This window comes from Phoca vitulina, unplaced genomic scaffold (assembly GCF_004348235.1).
Source record: "Phoca vitulina isolate PV1807 unplaced genomic scaffold, GSC_HSeal_1.0 scaffold34, whole genome shotgun sequence".
Taxonomy (NCBI): domain Eukaryota; kingdom Metazoa; phylum Chordata; class Mammalia; order Carnivora; family Phocidae; genus Phoca; species Phoca vitulina.
In genome coordinates this window covers 12,958,349-12,979,060 of record NW_022589737.1, presented here as the reverse complement: position 1 = coordinate 12,979,060, position 20,712 = coordinate 12,958,349, and the positions used below count along the sequence as shown (strand labels likewise).

Sequence of the window (20,712 nt, the reverse complement as noted above, 5' to 3'; positions counted from 1 at the left end):
CATGAAAAATTCAAGATTGGGTAAAACAAAGATAGGAAAATATTGCAGTAATAATTGTAAAAATGACAAATGCGAGTGAATTCAATGAATTTCTTGTAAAGGTCATTGCAGCTACCAAGTGTATATCACATTTTAGTAGTGTAGAAAAATGACCCCCAAGTGAAGCAGAAATGGAAGTTAATTTGTGAGAATAATATGACTAATTTATCAAAAAAATAAAAGAAGTAATATTGGGAAAGCATGATAAGCTGTCTTTAATAAGTATAGTTAGCGGAGGAGCAAGATGGCGGAGGAGTAGGAGACCTAATTTTCGTCTGGTCCCAGGAATTCAGCTAGATAGTTATCAAACCTTTCTGAACACCTATGAACTCAACAGGAGATTGAAGAAAAGAATAGCAGCAACTCTCTGAACAGAAAAGCGACCACTTTCTGGAAAGTGGGGATGTGAAATCTGAGGGAGACCACAGAAATTCCTGAGTCCAGCCTAGTCCTATGGAGAGAGAGAGAGAGAATAAGCAGGGGGAGCCCCAGGCAGAGGGAGAGGGAGAAGCGGGCTCCCCGCTGACATGGGGCTCCATCTGGAACCCTGGGATCATGACCTGAGCTGAAGGCAGATGCTTAAAAGACTGAGGCACCGAGGTGCCCCTTCCTTCTGTATTTCAACCAAAACAACAAACTGAATGCAGAAGAGCTAAGAATCCATCCGTCTTCTATTAAGCCACGTAGTAAAGAGATTCGACTACATTAAATAAATAAATAAATAAATAAATAAATAAATAAATAAATAAAGCTGTTCTCACTTCTTTTGCTTTAGAAAATGTAATTTTCTTTTATTATTAGAAAGTTTATATATAATGCACATGTTATAAAGAATTCCTAAGCAGTGTATAAGAACATGAGTACATTAGAAAAGCTGCATTTTATATTTCACTTGTAACACATATAATGCTGGCATTTAGTTTTAAGTTAGAGAATAGAAAATCTACAGTACAGAATTATAAGACCCAAAGGTAAAACCTAAGGCTCCCTTCCACCCCATTCTACCAGCTATCTGGTACCCTCCCAGAAGGCAACCACAGTTAGCAGTTACTTGTTTATCTCTTCAGGGATGTGCTATGTATGTTGCAAGCAAATATGTATTTTATATGTATATACATAAGTAGGTACATACATACATCTTTTCATACATTCATCTATAAATAGTGGTATACTATACATATTCTTTTTCACATTCTCATTTATCTCATAGGGTTTTTATTGATATATAAGATCCTGACAACCTGGGCCATATGGTGGTAGCATAACCAATTTCTAGCTAACCTTAGTGAACCATAAAGAGGCATCAAAAAGTGTCACGGTATATAGGAAATTCTAAAATATTTATTTTTATCCACGACTGTCAGTTGAGGTCCTATTATGTACTAAATAGTGTATGAGGCACTTTATAATTTCATTTAATAAAATAGCCTTGAGGGGAGGTTCATTAAGTTTGTTACAAGGTTATAGATGAGGAAATTAAAGCTCAGAGAGCTTAACTAGCCTAAAGTCCCAACTAGAAAGTGACAGAGTTGCCTGACTCCAAAGCCCATTTACTCTGTACCACACTAAATGGAACTCTGATCTTTACAGGTCATTTTCTGAAATACAGTACTCTTCTATATTTTGTATTGTGTCTAATTTGAAGATCCATCATAGAGTTGTCCTCAACTACAGAAACAGACTTCATTTTCTCATTTTCTTTCTCATTCCTCTCCACTACTTAAATTACATGTTGCTACCATTTTGGTGTTGCCTTCTAGAATTCTATTCCTACAAAAGCAAAACTAGAAAACTGCAGGTAGAGATTTGTATATTTGGCGTAATGCAGAACGAGTTACATGACAAAGGCTGACAAAACTTTAAGACTTCAGATTTTGGAAACAAGATACTACATGCTTTAAACTGGAGGGTCTTTTAGGGTTAAACTCAAACATAGCTATATTCACACTTGGAAGCACTTGGACAACTCACGGCTGAAAATCCCATACTGTGCTTGTTGTCAATCCATTGTTTTCCCTCCTGGTAGGCTCTGGAAGTAAATATTCTACCACTTTGTGTAGTTGATGTTGAATGCTATGTCCACTGAACTGCGGTCGTCCAAAGTCACCAGTCAAGACTCGAGTTCTGTGGGTCCAAAAGCAATTCTTCAGCCATTGATGAAGACTGTCTGCAAGGTCTTCATCATAAAACATATCTCCAAGCACAACAAGGTCCCACTTACCTTGTTCCAAGTCCAAAATGTTTTTGGTTAAAGTGGGAAAAGGATCCAGTTGGTTCAACTCACAATTCAGTGTGATAGCCATTCCTGCAATAGGGTCTATGTCGTTGGCCAAGACCCTTGATGCCCTGCTCATCTTGGCAGCTACAGCAGCGGCTCCACATCCACTCCCAAGATCTAACACAGACTTTCCTCTCACAACATCAGGATTATCCAGGGCACCTGGGTGGCTCAGTCGTTAAGCGTCTGCCTTCGGCTCAGGTCATGATCCCAGGGTCCTGGGATCGAGTCCCACATCGGGCTCCCTGCTCGGCAAGAAGCCTGCTTCTCCCATTCCCCTTGCCTGTGTTCCTACTCTCGCTCTCTCTCTCTGTCAAATAAATAAATAAAATCTTTAAAAACAAAACAAAACATCAGGATTATCCAAAAGATATCTAGACAGGGCCTGGCCTCCTGGCCAGTAGATTGCCCAGTAAGTTTCGCTGTAGGATCACAGGTCAGCTTTTTGCCACCAGAACTTGCATCTGGGCATCAGAAGCCGCAACTGGATTTCAGGGGTGAGGCTGCCACTGCTGGTGACTTCAGTGTTCTCCTCCAGGAAAGCTTTCATCTCAGGGTCCAAAAAGCTTCCAGTGCCTCTCCAGGGTGAATGGCCCCAGGGAAACAAGGAAAGACCATTGCTTCTCACAGCTTTCAGAAAGACACCACAGTGGTTCATGGGAAATGGTGCACATACTCTCCAACCTAGGCTCGAAGCCATTGGTCCTTTTCCAAAACACAGATTCTGTCAATGTTGCTGTTGGTAAGAGCTGCTACTCCTCCTGAGGAAGGAAGGGTCCGGCTGCCACGGTGATCTCAACTGGAATCTGTGGGTCTCTTTAAGCAGGCACTGTGAACAAAATAAGTCTCCATCTTTGGGAAGCTTAGACTCTAGCAGTGAGGTAGAGCTATTACCAGGGCAAACACAGTTCTTGCATTTATGAAGTCTTGCCAAGAGTTGTGGAGGTTACCAAACTTTGTGTGTCTTCCCTGGCATTCTTTAGAACCGCACCTAGAGCGCTGACCCCGGCGGGCAGGCAAGCACACGGCTCCGGGGGCAGAGGGTGGACCGCGCGCCCTGCCCTCCGAAAATGTAATTATTTTTCATAAAAATATCCTCATGTTATTGTACATTAGGCTTACTATGATTTTTGTAAATGATTTAATAAACATTTAAATTAAAAAAAAAAATAAGTATAGTTAGCTATCACTTATTGAGTACTCACTATATTGCAAGCCCTGTGTTGGGTACTTTCATATCTCATGTAACTCTAAGAAGATAACTTCATAGTAATATATATTTCCTTATGATAAAGGAGTCTTATTCACTCATCAAACATTTATTAAATTCCTATAAGTTATAAGGTGTTGTGCTAGGGATATCATAATAAAGTTATATCTTTGATCAAGGCCTCATTGACAAAACATATTTATAAGCAGATAATAACAAAAAGGGAGATAAATGTCTTGTTAAAGTTATATATATGTGGGGGATTATAGGAAGAAGTAATAAACTCTGCTTTGGTTGTATCTTAGAATTTTCTAGCTAGAAAGTGAGACAGTTAAAACTTCAATTCAACCCACAAACTATGTGGCCTTTTGTTATTTGTCCCAATTTATAAAAACATGGGAAATTCCCTCAGAGTTTACAGAACTGGCACAGTTAAGGCAATAGGTGAAAACAATGCAAAAAATCATCTTGAGAAGTAAAATGAATATGCCTTACCTTTTCTTCATGAAAGGCTGGCAAGCTAGATCTAGGTTGCTGTAGCCATGAAAGAGTGCTTTAATTAATATAGTAGATGCCTGATATGAGTCCAAACTATGGAAGTAAAGGCTTCTAAATGTAATTTCTTTATGAATATTTTTCTTGATGATTAAAGGAAAGAAACCCAAAACCAGCTGTAATTTTCTCCAGAAAGTACTACTCAGATCCTCCTTAATTTTCCCTGGGCAACAATCAGCAAACTTCTCATTAGAAAGAACTTTAAAAAGTTTGCTGATTTGCAAAACATGGCATGAGTGATGTGTACATTACTTGCATAATTGGTTTTGTGCGTACATATGGCACATGCTATTTTGGAAATGTACCCCCTCTGTGTTCATTATAGCTATTGCTCATTCTATTCCCTGATAATCATTTATAGTTACTTGTCATAGTTTATTATTAGAAAAGTAATGAATCAGCAGTTTTATGCACTCTCCTTTAACAACCTAATCTTAGAATTTTCCAAACCACAGTATGCAGTAATGGAAAGCAAGCAGTTTGCCCAAATATAATTCTAGATATTGAGCTATACATTCCACAGAGATTATCAAAACTTTAATAAATGTCTTCCCTTTCATTATCCTTAATGAATTCTATTACACTTAAGCAATATGTTTTATATAATAATACATGTTAAACTTTCAATAAATCTGATTTAGTAATATGTATTTAGTTTTACATTTTCTCTAAATTTTACATAGCTGGATTTTTTCCTAACTGTGAATATATTCACAGTATATAGCTATATTGTTTGATTGGAGAAGCCAAGATCAAATAAGTAGGAAGAGGATTCGGCATACTTCTCAGGCTTTTTTTGTGGCTTGGAGATGAGCTCAAGGAGAAATACCACCCAGGAGACTCCTTGCATTTAAATATTTCTATTTTAAATTACCCCTATTTCTGTAGGTTAGAGCCCAGGAAATTAGAATGTTTGCCCTTGCCCAGGTTCTAGATCCTTAGACAAGGATTTTAAGCCAGCTACTGTGCTAAAATTTTTTCATACTTTATTTCACACAATCTTCACAGTGACTCTATGACACAGATGTTATTTCCATTTTACAGAGGAAGATACTGAACCTTGAAGAGATCATATAAAATTTCCAAGGTCACCAGATGCAGAGTCAGCATGAACACAATCCTGGTCTTCAGTAAAACATAATACTACATTCTCCATCAAATTTTCCCTTTACAGAATAATTGATATTATGTGATTGTTTTAACCCATAAATTAGTCTACATTATTGTTGCCCTTTTCTGTGGATAAAACACTATGTTTAAATTTGAATTAGAAAATTATCAACAAGTAATCAAAACAAGATAATTAATTTAATTGTTTTTTTATTAACTAAATCAGCAAACAGACATCAATAACAAATTGCACATTTGACCTTACGACTTACTTTATTATAAGTACAGTAGCAGATGGATTCCAAGACCAATGACATAACTTATCTGTTTGCACCTTGTTAACTTTTAATTCCACTGTTCTTTAAAGTGAGAATTCAGAAGTCAGAGAGGCATTTGCCTCTGCTGTTTCTCTGCAGGCAAATTAATCTGCATCAAAACATCCTGGAGAAAATATCTAGAGTCAAATATTAATGGGGTAGGCATAACTTTGAAGAAAGCAAGGAAAAAGAAGACTAATGCACAACAGAAAACCAAACCCAAAAGAAGATAGTCACAAATATCCTGGTATGACAAAGGGTAACTGATATCATGACAAATTATTACTATGGCATTCAGCAAGGATAAAATAACAGTAATGATATTTTGAAGCCACCAAAAATTATCTTTCTCTTTGAAGTTTATTTTTTCTCATAAATCTTCATTGTCCTGACAATTGAATCGGTGATTAACATAACATAATAAAAAAATAATGAAAAAAAATCTATATGTGATCTATGACTCTCTTATAAAATGTTTATAGGGTTGGTAAAAGTAACACTGTAACAGACTTCTCCATCTGTAAGGAAAAATACTTATATTTATAATCTCAACCTCCTCTGCCAAAACCAATTTTTCTGTCTAGAATAAATTGATTTTGGCTATGCATAAATTAAATGTCAACACATCTTTCACAAATCTACTTATGGGAAGCCAAAAACCAGTCTGTTGAGCTAGAAAACACATTCAATACAAATAACTGGATATCTGTTTACTCAACAAATAGATACAAAGGAAAAGGAGCTTTAGTGATCCCAAGTATGTCAGTGTTAATTAGTGGACTTTTGAAGGCAAATTCTGCCTCCTTCTTTCTCACCATGGACCAGAAAAGCTGTTACATATTATCTTTCTTTCCAGCTATGTCTTATAATGCATTAGCTCCAGCTGAATAAACACTAAAAGAATAATAAAAAATACTCACAGAGTAGTATTGATGTCACTGTGTCAATATATTCAATTTAAATTGACTGTCTATACCCTTTAGAAAGGGTTCAGCTGAGTGCATGCAGGTGATGCTTTTCCTCTACCCCACTAAAAGAGAGAGAGAGAGAGAGAGAGAGAGTGTGTGTGTGTGTGTGTGTGTGTGACAAAAATAACTTTGTCAGGAAGAGGGATGTCCAAAATCCTGAGACTGGAGGAAAGGTCATGTTCTCAAGGAACGGCAAGGGGCCTTTGTGTCTGGAGTGGAATGAGAGATGAAAGAATGGTAGGCAATGTAAGGAGTAACCAGGTTAAAGATATTTAATTTTATTTCTTAACAGAGAAAGGAAGCTGTTAGAAGATGGTAATGTCAGTGGTTTTAATTGCCTTTAACTCAGTGTTACAAATGTCTGAACTATAATATATTTCAAAAATTCAAATAGAATTGATAATTCAATTTTGTAATTCTCAAAATATTTGCACTCATGGGTTGTGTCAACAAGACATGGAAAAAGATAAATTCTGTGATACCTGGCACCACCACTGATATGTTAACTAGTTAACAAATAGTTGTGCAATCAGTCCTTCCCATTATTGGCAGTTGCATAATTCTTCAACATTTTAAATTGGTATGGGCCATCAGAAGAATATTACAAAGTAAGAAACTGAGATCCATCAAAGTTGAGTGATTTGCCCAAACTTAAAAAGTCAATTAATCCTGCTGGTGATTTTCGTCAGTAATGTTCATTTTTTTTTTTCAAAAACCTAGGTTCCACTAAAACAAAATCATGCAATGAGTATAACAGACAATGGTGTATTGGAACCAGTGCATATCTGATTTCACATTTCTGTGAGCATCTCTTCCAACTCCAAGTTCAATGACAACACATTGGTAGCTTGAAATCAACCATGGTGGCCATAGCTTTACCGTGAAGACTGGAAAATGCTATAAATCAGGACTTTATCTTTTCTCCTTTTTTTGGAGAACCTAATCACCAGCACATTGGTGATTACAGATAATATTATTTATAAGTTCATTTGCATGAAAAAGGAACATTCTATTATTAGTGCTGTATTGCACTCACCTTTTATTGAAAATATGGCTCATTAGACTTTAAATTGGAAGAGGCAGTGACTGACCTAGTCATCTATGTATCCAACCTAGAATCTAACAACAAATGTGTATTTAAATTCTATTACCTTACAGGGAAAATGTTTGATGAATTTTCTTTAAAAATATAATTACAGTTCCTCCAAGTTAAAAAAAAAATGGTCTAATATATCAAATAGCAGCTTGATTAGGTTTATACATTTCTATTTTTTCAGTAAGTCATTTGTATATAAAGTAGACCTGGTCTAACTTTAGAATCACAATATGCAAATTGATTAAACACATGTATAAATTTGGCAGGCAAAGCTTGATTTGTTGAAAGTACATATTGTTAAAATATATTTTTTTTATTAACCAGTGGTTATATCCAAGGTAGGAATTATAAATATACAATAATAATAACAATGAGTAAATATGTCCATCTACATTTATTATCCAAGAAACACTACCCACAATATAACTCAACAGTAATGTTTTTTTCTAGAAATGCATAGAAAGTATTTCATTAAGAGTTAAAGTATATTTTATTTGTAATTTGTGTAATAATCTTTGTTATTCCTACTGTTGTGTTGAATTGCTCAATTGTTCCCACAATTTTATATTAAGTTTTATTATTATCTAGGAAGATAAAAGGTTAGTTGAAGAATATAAGTACTTTGAAGGGAACAACTCTTCATTTCCATTCTTTTGCAGATTCATAGTACCACAAATGGAATTTCATTGTTTGCTCTTAATTTTCAACAAATACAATTATTAATCATATTCTGTGAATGTTTATAGCATATGTAGGTATTGCTAGACTTAATAGACCTTATTCCAATTTTGGTAAAATGACACATTTAAACAAGTAAGATGAGTAGTATTTATTAGTGATATCAGTAGAAAACCTTTGTGTTTAAACCGTGATCTATGAGAAGTTACTTTTTGTAAACTTTGTTATGCTGATATACAAATAATTTTTTTTTTAGATTTATGAAAATATACCTTTGGTCACAGTAGTAATTTAAAGATTAAATTATTCAGGGTTTTTAAAGTATCTGATGCCCTGCTCTTGTATTCCTGATGGTAATGATACTGCTAGAAAAGTCAGTCTTGCAAAGGTTAATCCAAAATTACACTTGCAATTTCTATATGACTTCAACCAGAATATTGGGGAAAAGCGTTGAAAGAAGCCTATCTGAATGAAGACATTGCTCAAAATAAATAGTTTCTAGTTTCAGAATAAAAAGAAAAATATTAAAGAATGAATCTGGAAACAACTTTAAAATATGTGGAGCTAGTCTTACAGAAAGGGGATTTGTGAAGAGTGTTTTTGTTGGTTTGGTTTGGTTTGGTTTGTTTGTTTGCTTGCCTGTGTGTTTGTTTAGCTAAATCCATAGGCAAGAAAAAATAACCTCAAGTTGACATCAAGCCATTAAAGATCTGGAAAGAGCAATTGTGTTAAGAGGTCAGATGTGGTGTCTAAAGAGGTGATACATACTGCAACTGTTTACCAGCTATGAATGGAAAAGATCATTTGCGTGTCTTCACTTTCTCACAGCGTAACAAAGATAGCACTATGGAAGATTTTCTAAATATTCCCTCCCTTCTCCTAATGACTTCCTAAAATATAGATCTTACAATGCATGTCAGAAAGGTTTGCACTAATATCAGGTTTAGAGGAAGAGACACACGCTAGCAGTCCTAAAGAAAGATGCAACGATCATTTTGCTGGTATTCGAATAGTTCTGGGGGTTGGGACATTCTTCTAATGCTTATGTTACTGATGGGAGAATCTGGGTGTTGTGTGAATGGAGGTCTCAGTCCTTAGATGCCCCACAGAAGATTTACATGGGGATCCATGCCAAATAAAGACAGCCAGAAGGAAAGTAGCAAGCACAAAGCAGTTTATTAAAGGGAAAGTACACTCTCCTGGTGGGAGAGCAGGCAGGTTCCAGGAGGTGGAATCAGCCTTAGGTTGTTTTGGGAATGGATAGTTCTCTGGTCTTTTGGGGGGCTGGAAGGAGCTGTGATGGACAGTGGGGCGGTCTGTAATGGAGGCTGCCTGCAATCATTTGGGGGAATTCCTACAGGTTGAAAGGGAGAGTTTTTGACCCTACAAGGTTTGTACTAGAACACTCCTGGCAGTCTTCCTCCACTGAGCAAGGCTGAACAGCAATGCAAATGTATTATAATGAGTCTAGGGGTTACCCTGGGACAGAGGTGGAAGAGGAGAGCACTTGCTCTGCACCTGTGTCTCTCAGATTTGTCAGCTCCAAGGTCTTAGAAGCCACAAAGTCAGGATGTTGTGCTGTCCCGAGACTTTTAATATGTAGCTTATTTATCATTGTCCTTGCCTCCAGCTCATGTCTCTATCATTCCCCTTCAAGGATTGAGACTCTTCCTTGGGGTGTTCTTTCCTCTGCTCCTGTCTAGCTTCTACCTAACACTTTCACATTCAGATATCTCTGTTTTTCTGTCTGCCTCTCACTCCTGCATTTCCCAGGTAGACAGCATTTGATTGAATTATTTGTTCTTCAGCCAAAGTTTATTTTCCTATTGGAAACTTTGGTACAATTACTGATTATTGAGACTAACTTGATACACTTGGCTTTGGAAGCCACATCACCTGCCTTCAGAAATAATTCCTTAGGGTTTCTTTCTTTCTAAGACAGTAGTATAATTGGTGGGCATTTTGAGACTCTTTGGCCTTTCCAGTAAATTTTACCCAATATGTATTTTGCTTATTCTTGCAAGTTATTTCTCTTAAACATCTATAAAATCATGTTATGATCCTTCTTATGTCTCTTTATCACCTTCAGACAAAGTTCACACCCAAGTGCGGGATATGCAAGCCCTTTAATTGTTCCAAAATTACCTATATAAATTACGGAATATTTTAGGCTATGGAGGCAGATGAATCACATAGGTTAACATATGCTTTGCCATTAGCTACCTATGGCAATTTATATATTCCTTCCAAAACTTGTTTCCTTCAACCATAATATGTGAAGATTATACATGATAAGGAATACAGAGGGTCTACATAAAACAATGCCTGCCACCAAGCAAGCATCAAAGTAAAGAGCAACAAAGTTTATTTCCACTTCCCATCTCCTGATTCTCAGAAAATCTTATCAACTACACAGAGACCAGAGATCCTGCACCATCACCTTCTACATTAGCGCAGCGGCACTGCACAGCCTCAGGGATGCTCTTGAAACTGAAGTCAAAATGAATTGCATCCTCTGGAGATGTGAAAAGACCATGTTACTTTATGTGGGGGTCTCACTCATTTTCTATAGCTTAGGATATGCTTGTTGGTTGGTCGAAAGGGTAATGAAGCAAACTGAATTTCTCAGAAGTTGAAAAATTTATTTTATATCATTAAAACTTATTATACAAATTATTGTAATTCTTCATTTCTGGGTTAAGTGGTTGCTTCCACTTTTATCCTCTAACTCCAAATGAATGTTGAAACCATGTTGTGCCTAGAAGGGCTAATTGATTGTTAGCTTATTAGGCCTAGGAGTGTTAAATACAGAGTCTGACAAGCAATGAAATTAGGGACAATACCAAAGCAGAATTATATGGACTATAGCTAATAAATGGTATGTATCATGCCTAGTTTATAAATCATATCTTTTACTTATAGTACATTAGGTTGTGCAGTGGATGTAGAATGAGGGGAGGTTACAGAAAGTGATGCAAGTTTTGGGGGAAATTTAATTTGGCAGTGGGCTGGTCATTCTTGTTTTAGGATCTTTCTATTATGGTATTTCTCTTGACAATTAAGCAGTTACATAAATTTTTATTCTTCTTATTATTCTTATACCCCTTTTTATAACCCATAGACACTTGTTAGTTAATTTTATTAATCCAGTAAATATTCAGCAAATCCTATGCACCAAGCATAGTGATCTTCACTGGGTATGTGGTAGTGAGCAAAATGGAGTCTCTGCCCAAAGACACCCCAACTGTAATAAAGGACACAGATATTTAAAATAGAGCAGGTTGAATAGGGTAAATACAAGGTGCAAGGAAAATGTGTGCACTGCTAAAAGGAAGTTAAAAAATATATGGAAAAGACTGTTCCCAGAAGGTTTTATCAAGTGTGTGTCACAGTTTGGATAAATATAATTTTTTCAGTTTGCATACAAACAATGAGATTTTAGAAATTTTAGCTAGAAGTGCAAAGCGATGCATTTAAATGTTAATGGTAATATTTCATAGTAGGTCACATGCTTGCAGCCACAGCCTTCAAAAGACTCTAGTGTTGTAATTAAAAGTGCAAGCTTCTAGAGCTTAAATCCTGGCAATTCCAGAACTTGAACAATGTATAGAACCTTACTTAGCCTGAGAATCCTTGTCTGAAAAGGGGCACAATAATGCTCACATAATTGAGTGATGAAGAGGATTAAATAAGATAATGATGAAAAAGTACATATTGTTAAATATCCAATATGTTTAAAGCAGTCAATCAAATCAGCTTAAAAGAAATTGCTATTTAACTGGTGATTGTCAGGTCTTATAGTTACATAAGAAAATATAGGCAAGACCGAGCTTTTCTCCATTTAAAATAAAATTCTGGGGATGCCTGGGTGGCTTAGTCAGTTAAGCCTCTGACTTCAGCTCGGGTCTTGATCCCAGGGTCCTGAGATCTAGCCCCACGTCAGGCTCCTTGCTCAGTGGGGATCCTGCTTCTCTGCCTGCTGTTCCACCTGCTTGTGCTCTCTCTCTTTGACAAATAAATAAATAAAATATTTAAAATAAAATTCTGATAGTATTTTTAATTTCCAACTTGGATTTTACCCTCATAGTGACCTAGAAATTGGGCAATTCTCAGTATTTTTGCCATTTCATTTCCATTTAAAGGTAAGCACTGCTCCCCAGTTGCACTGTTATAGAAATGTAGCTTCTGGGAAGCATGGATAATAAGACTCCTCTTTCAGATCCCTGCTTCTTATTCTTTCTTACCGCCCTCCTTTATCGACTGAAAATTGTAATTTATTGTTTTCATCCCAAATACTCTTTTATATGAAAGAGCACTCAAAAGCAATATAAGAAGAACTTTCTTTTACAGCCAGGGTATGATCCCAGCTGTATATTATTCATTGAAGTTTTTCTTCTAATTAATGTTTAAAGCATGCCTACTATGTGTTAGGCACTGTTTCAAGCCCTGGGGATGTTGAGGTGAACTAAATACCTCAGATCCCTTGACAGAGTTTATGTGGTATTGAGGAACAGAAATGAAATAAATAATCAGAACAGAGGTTTTTCTTTTAAGATTTTATTTATTTATTTGAGATACAGACAGAGATAGCAACAGAGAGCACGAGTGTGGAGGAGAGGGAGAAGCAGGCTCCCAGCTGAGCAGGGAGCCCGATGCAGGGCTCTCAATCCCATGACCCTGGGATCACGACCTGAGCCGAATGCAGATGCTTAACTGACTGAGCCACCCAGGCATCCCTAGATCACAGTTTCTAATAGTGAATAATTCTGACATTAATTCAATGACCAATGTTCTGATTTCACTTAAAGAAGCTACCGAGGGAGCTGGGAAGGAGAAGACTGTATTCCATATATCATTATGGTTGAAGGAAGCTGTTGGAACAGGAACAGAATTCAGGAGCAAAAGCATCTTCTTTCCCTCCTCGTTGCAAGTAGCTACCTTAGAAACTCCGCAAATGGAACTGATTTCATATAAAAAATTCTAGAACATTTAAATTTCTAAATAATGTGCATTATGTTGTATGATATTAACTTATGACAATGTTGAGGTGTGAAAATCATTTGCCATTTTTATGACTGACTTTTTCCCATTTCTGGGTGATAGTGCATTGCATGTTCAGGATTTTATGAGCTTTATAAATACAGATTTTGGTGAAATTTCTATAAGATTTACTTAGTCCAGGAAATTAACCTAAATGCACTCTGCTTTGCAAGTCTAATTTAGAAATTTGAGTAATCTTCTGCTTACTCCGAATCCAGTTTACTCTCTTATTTACTCTGCCTTTTAGAGGTATAGCTTTTGGTGGGAAGAATAGCTGTCCTACAAATCTTACAAATAAATCAACAATTTATCATAGATTCTACATGCTTCACAAATTTCCAGAGTCAAATTTTGTGGTAATGATGTTGTCCTGAAAAGAACTGCAGCTGTCTATTCAGGTGTGTTCAATCTCTACTTGATAGGAATAATTACCTTCTACCCTCAGTAGGTAATTGCCTTTTGATTGAGGTCATCAGAGCAATCAAGACAGTGAGAGGTGGAAATCTCCAGTAGGATAGGAGACAGATGGAAGAATCATGAACAGAGATTTGAAAGGAGAACAAGAAAAAAGAGATTTAATTTGTTTATAATATTTTACTCTGCAGTAATAATTTGAATAGTAGAAGTCATTAAAATCACCATAATATTCAATCTAGGTTAATTAGTTTGATAGCTTTATTTTTTGAAGTGAAAATCTGAATGTTTTTTTACGCATTTGATTAGGATCATTAACACATTCATATGCATGACAATTTATTCTGTAATTTAGTTTACAAATATTTATTGCACACATATAATATGAAGGGTACTTTTCTAGGTCCTGGGCTAGAGAGAATGGAAACACAATAAAGAATATCTCTATCCTAACAGAGTTTACATTCTGGTGATTGAAAAACAAAACAAAATATATTTATATTACTCTATTTAGGAGCAAAGAGAATTTAGCAACAAAGGGAATGGAGAGGGTTTTTATAAATAGAACACTGAAGAAATCTTTAATGAATTGACAATCTTTTTAAGTAAGTAAGACTCATCTTGGGGATGAGTCTGCATGCAGAGAAAACAGTTTAAAGTATTTCAAATGTTTAAGGAACTTAAAGGATGCTGGTATGTCTCAGAATAGTGTGAACAAAGGATAAGTTTTAGATTTTTGCAGATTAATGAGTGAATCCCCCTAAACGTCCAAGTTAGGACATGCAAATTTTGATAAAATACAATTAAAAACAAAATCTTTTCCCAACCCAGAAAGTAACTCCCATAAAGACAGTAGAGAAAGAAAACAACTTTTATTATTGAATAAGCATTAAACTAGAATGTGATTTTGCATCGTGGGTAGTCAGCGAGGATACAGCAAAGACAGAAAGGAACACCACCACTTATAGCCAACAAATACAACTCATTATATAATAAGTTTTCAAGATAAACAATAATTAGCCCTCATGTAAGAGGACTTGGCAGCACCTTTTGTTGTATATAGTTCATTCTTACTAGTAATGCCAGTGACCGTCTGTGCTAACTTATTGGTTTTATGCAGAGGAAAATCAAATCTCTATTTTTATGACAGTGGGCAGTTTCACAACTTGGAACAAGATGGCCGCTGAAGTTAGGCTCCTTCTCTCCCACAGAAACTGGGAGTTAAGGGGACTATATTCCTTGATATTTATATTTCAAAGAGATGGCTCCCAGGTCCTTGAGAAGGATAGTCCTTGGTCACAAAGCTGACGTGTCTTCTTTAGTTTCTAAAAGATTCATAGGCATTTCTTTTTTTATTTTTTTAAGATTTTATTTATTTCTTTATTTGAGAGACAGGGTGGGGGAGAGGGAAAGGAATTTTGAGCCGGACTCCACGACTCCACGACTGAGTGTGGAGCCCAACCCAGGGCTCGATCTCATGACTGCGAGATCATGACCTGAGGCGAAACCAAGAGTTGGTCATTTAACTGATTGAGCCACCCAGACCCCCCACTGGCATTTCAAAGAGTCAGAGAAAGTACTTATATTTTCAAGTTTTCTAAGGTAAATGTTCTAACAAAAAATGAGGAGAAAGAAATCTCTTCCCTTATTTTCAGTAAGGGGGGATTAAGCCTCTTACTTTTCATTGGTATTTGTCCTTACACAATTAATACTTAAATCCATGCTTTTCAAACTTGAATGTACATACAAATTATCTGGTGATTTGGTGATCTTTTAAAATTTTTTTCAAGATTTTATTTATTTATTTTATTTTAGAGAGAGAGAGAAAGAGAATCTCAAGCAGGCTCCACACTGAGCTTGGAGCCTAAGACAGGGTTCAATCCCATGACCCTGAGATCATGACCTGAGCCAAAACCAAGAGTCAGATGCTTAACTGACTGAGCCATCCAGGTGCTCCTATTTGGTGATCTTATTAAAATGCAGATTCTTTTTTTTTTTTTTTTGGCTTGCTTGTTTTTATTTTTTTATTTTTTTGATGTAGTGTTCCATGATTCATTGTTTGCATATAACACCCAGTGCTCCATGCAGTACGTGCCCTCTTTAATACCCATCACCAGGCTAACCCATCCTCCCACCCCCTCCCCTCTAGAACCCTCAGTTTGTTTCTCAGAGTCCACAGTCTCTCCTGGTTTGTCTCCCCCTTCTTTTTTAATGGATGCATTGTGGGGTCTGATTGAGAACATCATGACAAGCTCCCTGGTGATACTGGTGCTGCCAGTCAGAAGAACACACTCTGAGTAGCAAGGTTGGATATGGAGCTAAGACAGGCAATAAGGGAACAGTGACTAGGACCAGGGTGTGTGTGGATGGAGAGCATCAGGTCAGGTAGTGTCCTGTAGACCATTTAAAAGACTTTTGGTCTGAGTGAGATTGAAGCTTTGGAGTAATTAAGCAGAAGACAGACATGTTCTGGTATAGATTTTAAAGGATCAATCTGGCTGCAGCATGGAAAATACATTGTAGTGGGACAAAAGAGCATGCTAAAAGACTATTGCATTACTTAATACCAGTGAAGGTGGATTGTGGCTGGGAGAGGGGATGATGGAGGTGGTAAAATGTAGTATAAGTCTGGGGCGCCTGGGTGGCTCAGTCGTTAAGCGTCTGCCTTCGGCTCAGGTCATGATCCCAGGGTCCTGGGATCGAGCCCCACATCAGGCTCCCTGCTTAGTGGAAAGCCTGCTTCTCCCTCTCCCACTCTCCCTGCTGTGTTCCCTCTCTCGCTGTGTCTCTCTCTGTCAAATAAATAAATAAATAAAAATCTAAAAAAAAAAAATGTAGTATAAGTCTGGATATATGATTTGGGATATGATAGAAGGAAGTCGAGGGTGCTCACAAGGATTTTAGTCGGAGAAGCTCAAAAATAATATGTGCCATTTATTTCCCTCTTGGAAAAAAAAACATAAGCAGTGGGAGCAAATTTGGAGGGAAAATCAAGAGATATACAATAAAAGATGGATATAGGATTTGGGGTCTCTATAGTTTGTTTCTAGATACCATCAGCTTGCACAGATGCAGAAAACAGTAACTGGGTGGAGGATTTTACAAGAGATGAGGCTCAGTAGAGGGTAGAAGGAAGGAATACATTGAGAATGTATCCAAGGGAGAATTTGTACAAAGAGCCATATTATCTAAGTTTGCCATGGACAGAATGAGAACAGGAGAGGGAGAGGGAGAGTGGAAATTTGCTAGCATCAGTAGATAGCCAGCTAGAACATTAGAGTAAAGGAGGTTATGGGACTGAGGGGTAAGTGTATCACAACGAGGGTGACTGGGTGGCTCAGTTGGTTAAGCATCTGCCTTCAGCTCTGGTCATGATCCTAGGGTCCTGGGATCGAGCCCCATGTCCAGCTTTCTGCCCAGCAGGGAGCCTGCTTCTCCCTCTCCCTCTGCTGCTCCACCTGCTTGTGCTCTCTCTCTGTCAAATAAATAAATAAAATCTTAAAAATGTCACAATGATCACGATCTTGATAGTCATATCACCAAGGATATCCAGATTCCCATGGGAGGGAAGAGGCAGTAGCTAGATGTTGAATATCCAAAGAATGAGGGTAATGACTCCAGAGTTATAAATGACTACCAGAAATAAGTTTAGTATGCGGTATAAATTGGTGGTTTGATCTTCATTCAAATATGGGGCTTTTTAGAGAGGATAGGAGGTGAAAGTTATGGAAGCAGCAGTAAGAGCAAAGAGGACATTTACTTCAACCCTCAGCCCAGTGCTTTGAAGAATGTTGTAGAGGAAACATGACCACTTGAGAATGCAATAGGTAAAGCAAGGTTCTGTGGGGAAAACGAAGTTTTATTTAGAACAGCCAGGTGAAGGGGAAGCTAAAAAAAGATGTTGAAAATATAAGAAATCTTATTGATGACTGACTGACTTAAAATGTACAGAGGAAAGTCAATGATTGTAATTATAATTAAAATTTATTTGGTAAAACAGAAAATGTGTGGTGTGTGTGTTTGTTCATATTATACTTTGACTTTCAGATTCCATTACCATTATAATCATATTGTTTAATGTAAATCAGATTATAGTCACATCTATAATAATATACTTAGTATTAAAGATATTTATTTTTTCTTTTGATTTAATACATGGAAATGTATCCTCATGTTAATCTCTAATCTTTTCTGGTAGGTATTCTTTAATTAAAGTTTTGATAAAGTCATCAAGTCTAATAGTTGACCTTTAATGGCTGCCATTATTAAATAGAATGATATAATAATATTTAAGACACTGAGAAGAGACTTTTCCATCCTGTATAATTCTTAAGATTAGAAAACAGTATGAAGTGAATTCAATATACACAGGCAAGTTGATAGATACTAACAAATGTGGTTGATGGAAAAGATGGTTTCTTTAAGGAATTTTTAAAAGGAGGGGGGCAAAACTTGAACATTGATTATAAATACCCCCTATGCTTGATGGCACAGGGATGTTTTTGTTTTATAACTTACCTAAAACATACTGTGTTTTACTGTTTTATAGGACTAAAAGAACTGAAAGTCTGTTTCAGAAAGCAAGGAAGCAAATCAAATAGAACTTGTCAGAAGATACCATTATCATTATTACTATTGTCTGTTATACATTCAAGTGGTATAATGTGCTCAATGCCACACCTATCATAAAGTTCCAGACCCAGACATATACAATGCTAGGTAAAGGGAAAAATGATTTGTTTTATCCTTTAAAGAGCTCATTAAAGAAGGTAATGAATGAAGCAGGATTAGGAGTATATGGTGATTTGGCTCCAAAGCCTTGATTTCCTCTCCAATGTTAGGAGAAAATGTAAAAAAATATATTTTGATGCAATGCCATTGTCCTATTTGTCATGTGGCATATTACTGATAAAACAGTAGATAACATTCATTCTTTTGGAAATATTTTGCCATTTCTAAAATGATGTATGGAAACTGACTATATTCCATGCTTAAATTAGCATAGTAAATCTGCTTTAGTCTAGTGAGCTGAGGTTTGGAGGTTTTGTTTTATGAAACAATGTACACAGTATATTGTATATTGCAGGTAAAGTTAAATCATTTAAACCATTCCCTCTGGTCCTACGAAACAGAAAGTAAGATGCATAGCTTTCAATTTTCTCTGCTATGCTCAGAAGACTTTACGATGATCCAAGGTTTCTGACACCTTTTGAAGTCTGTGTTAAGAAATAGCAGAAGGCACATTTATTTCAACATAGGGCACAACTTCTCTAATTAGAATCATTTTTAATACCTTGTTTTTACCAATAGGAACTTTTTAAACTCCGCTGATAATAAGTGGAGAGATAAAGTGACTTGTCTTTAACAGCTGTGTTTTTGTTATTCATTTTTAGAAGCCTGTTCCTATACAACAGGTGCCCCAAAATTGCTGTGGAAATGGTGTACACGTTTACAAAGACCATATTTATACTAGGCAAGTGGTTTTGACAATTATGATAAATTTCATAATTAAAATCACTCCTCACTTTTTCAGCAAAGGCAGTAATCGAGAACATTTGGTATGTAATATTTAAAATTGAATCGCATGTTCAGTTTCAGGAACACAGTTAGTATATTTCTTTACAAAAAATATAATCTCAACCATGTAGTCAACATGCTTGAAAGTGATGTGGTTTAGGTCAAAATAAACTCGATACAATTGATTCTAGATTATCTTTTTGGAATCAATGCCATCTTTGAAAGTTTGAAATGATGCTTATGATGAGAATATTGTAATGTGGTATTGGAAAGACAAATATATTCTTTTCATTGTATGAAAGACAAGTTGACAATTCTCCTGACATGAGTCAAAAAGTGTTTTTCTTAATAACAATATTCATAGTAATTATTTTTACACATGCTCATTTTGCTGGTTTATTTATGTACATTGTCTCTCTATTTACAGCAACCCCAGAGAACCATCATTTTTTCAGAGATTAGAAGTACATTTGTCAAGGTAGCATAGATATGCCATATCAATAAGTGATTTAAGAATAATAAAAGTTTATTTCTCACTCAAGAAAATTCTGCTATGGTCTAGGAGACTTAGCAGCTGTTGCTCATGAGGTAGTTCAAATATTAAGTCTTCTGGGATTTGGTGGTTTTACTCTCTCTAGAGGAGGCCTCCACACTAGCAGTAATGGGAAAGAGAACACACAAAGATCTCACACTAAAACTCACACCTAATCTCTCTCTGCTTCAGCCTAGAAATGAAAACTCTACAGTTCATATCATTGCCCACTGTGTCTGTTTAACTGGAAATGGGGCTGGAAATATTAGAGAAAATATGAAATATTTGGTGAGCACATTATCTACTCTGACAATTAGGAAGAACACTAAGTCTCAGATCAATCAAATAACTTGTATATAATGTACAACCAATGTCAACAGTACTTGACATTGAGGCCAGTTCTGTCTATTACCAAACCTACACTATTTCTTATATATTGGGGTACCATCCTTTATTGGAGAATGATAGACATGGAGAAACTTGAATGGTCATTTAGTCTCATGTTATTGGCATATACCTATATGCAATGTAATTATATATGAGGACATGTAAGGGGAAGACACAAAATATTTCTGCGTCTGTGTCTGTCACAGAAATATTCAGAATTATGGCACAAGATTTTATAGTTATTAGAAAAAAGTGAAATTTGACTTTAAAATGACTCATTATTTTATCAAATTTTCATAGGTATTTCAGGTTTGAACATGTTCTCTAAAGTCTTGTAATCCAACTAATACATGAACTCCTATAACAATGCTACCAAAGGTCCCAGAGTTAGAGACCTGATTTGAATCCTGATTGACTGTAGTGGTGGCCATCATTTTGATTACTACATATTGAGCGCTATGCTGGGGATTGTGATAAGCACTTTGTGAATATTACTTCAATTACTCCTACTGAGAACACTAGGAGGTAGGTACTATAATTATCCCCATTTCACATGTGCATAAATGGAGAC

General features: G+C 36.2%; 1 protein-coding gene and 1 pseudogene across 7 annotated transcripts in view; one reads left to right on the top strand and one right to left on the bottom strand.

Moving 5' to 3' along the window:
- CNTN5 (contactin 5) overlaps positions 1 to 20,712 on the top strand; it is a 1,357,780-nt gene that overhangs the window by 420,752 nt on the left and 916,316 nt on the right. The gene's annotated exons all lie outside the window — the stretch shown is intronic.
- Positions 856 to 12,080, bottom strand: LOC116645772 (annotated as a pseudogene).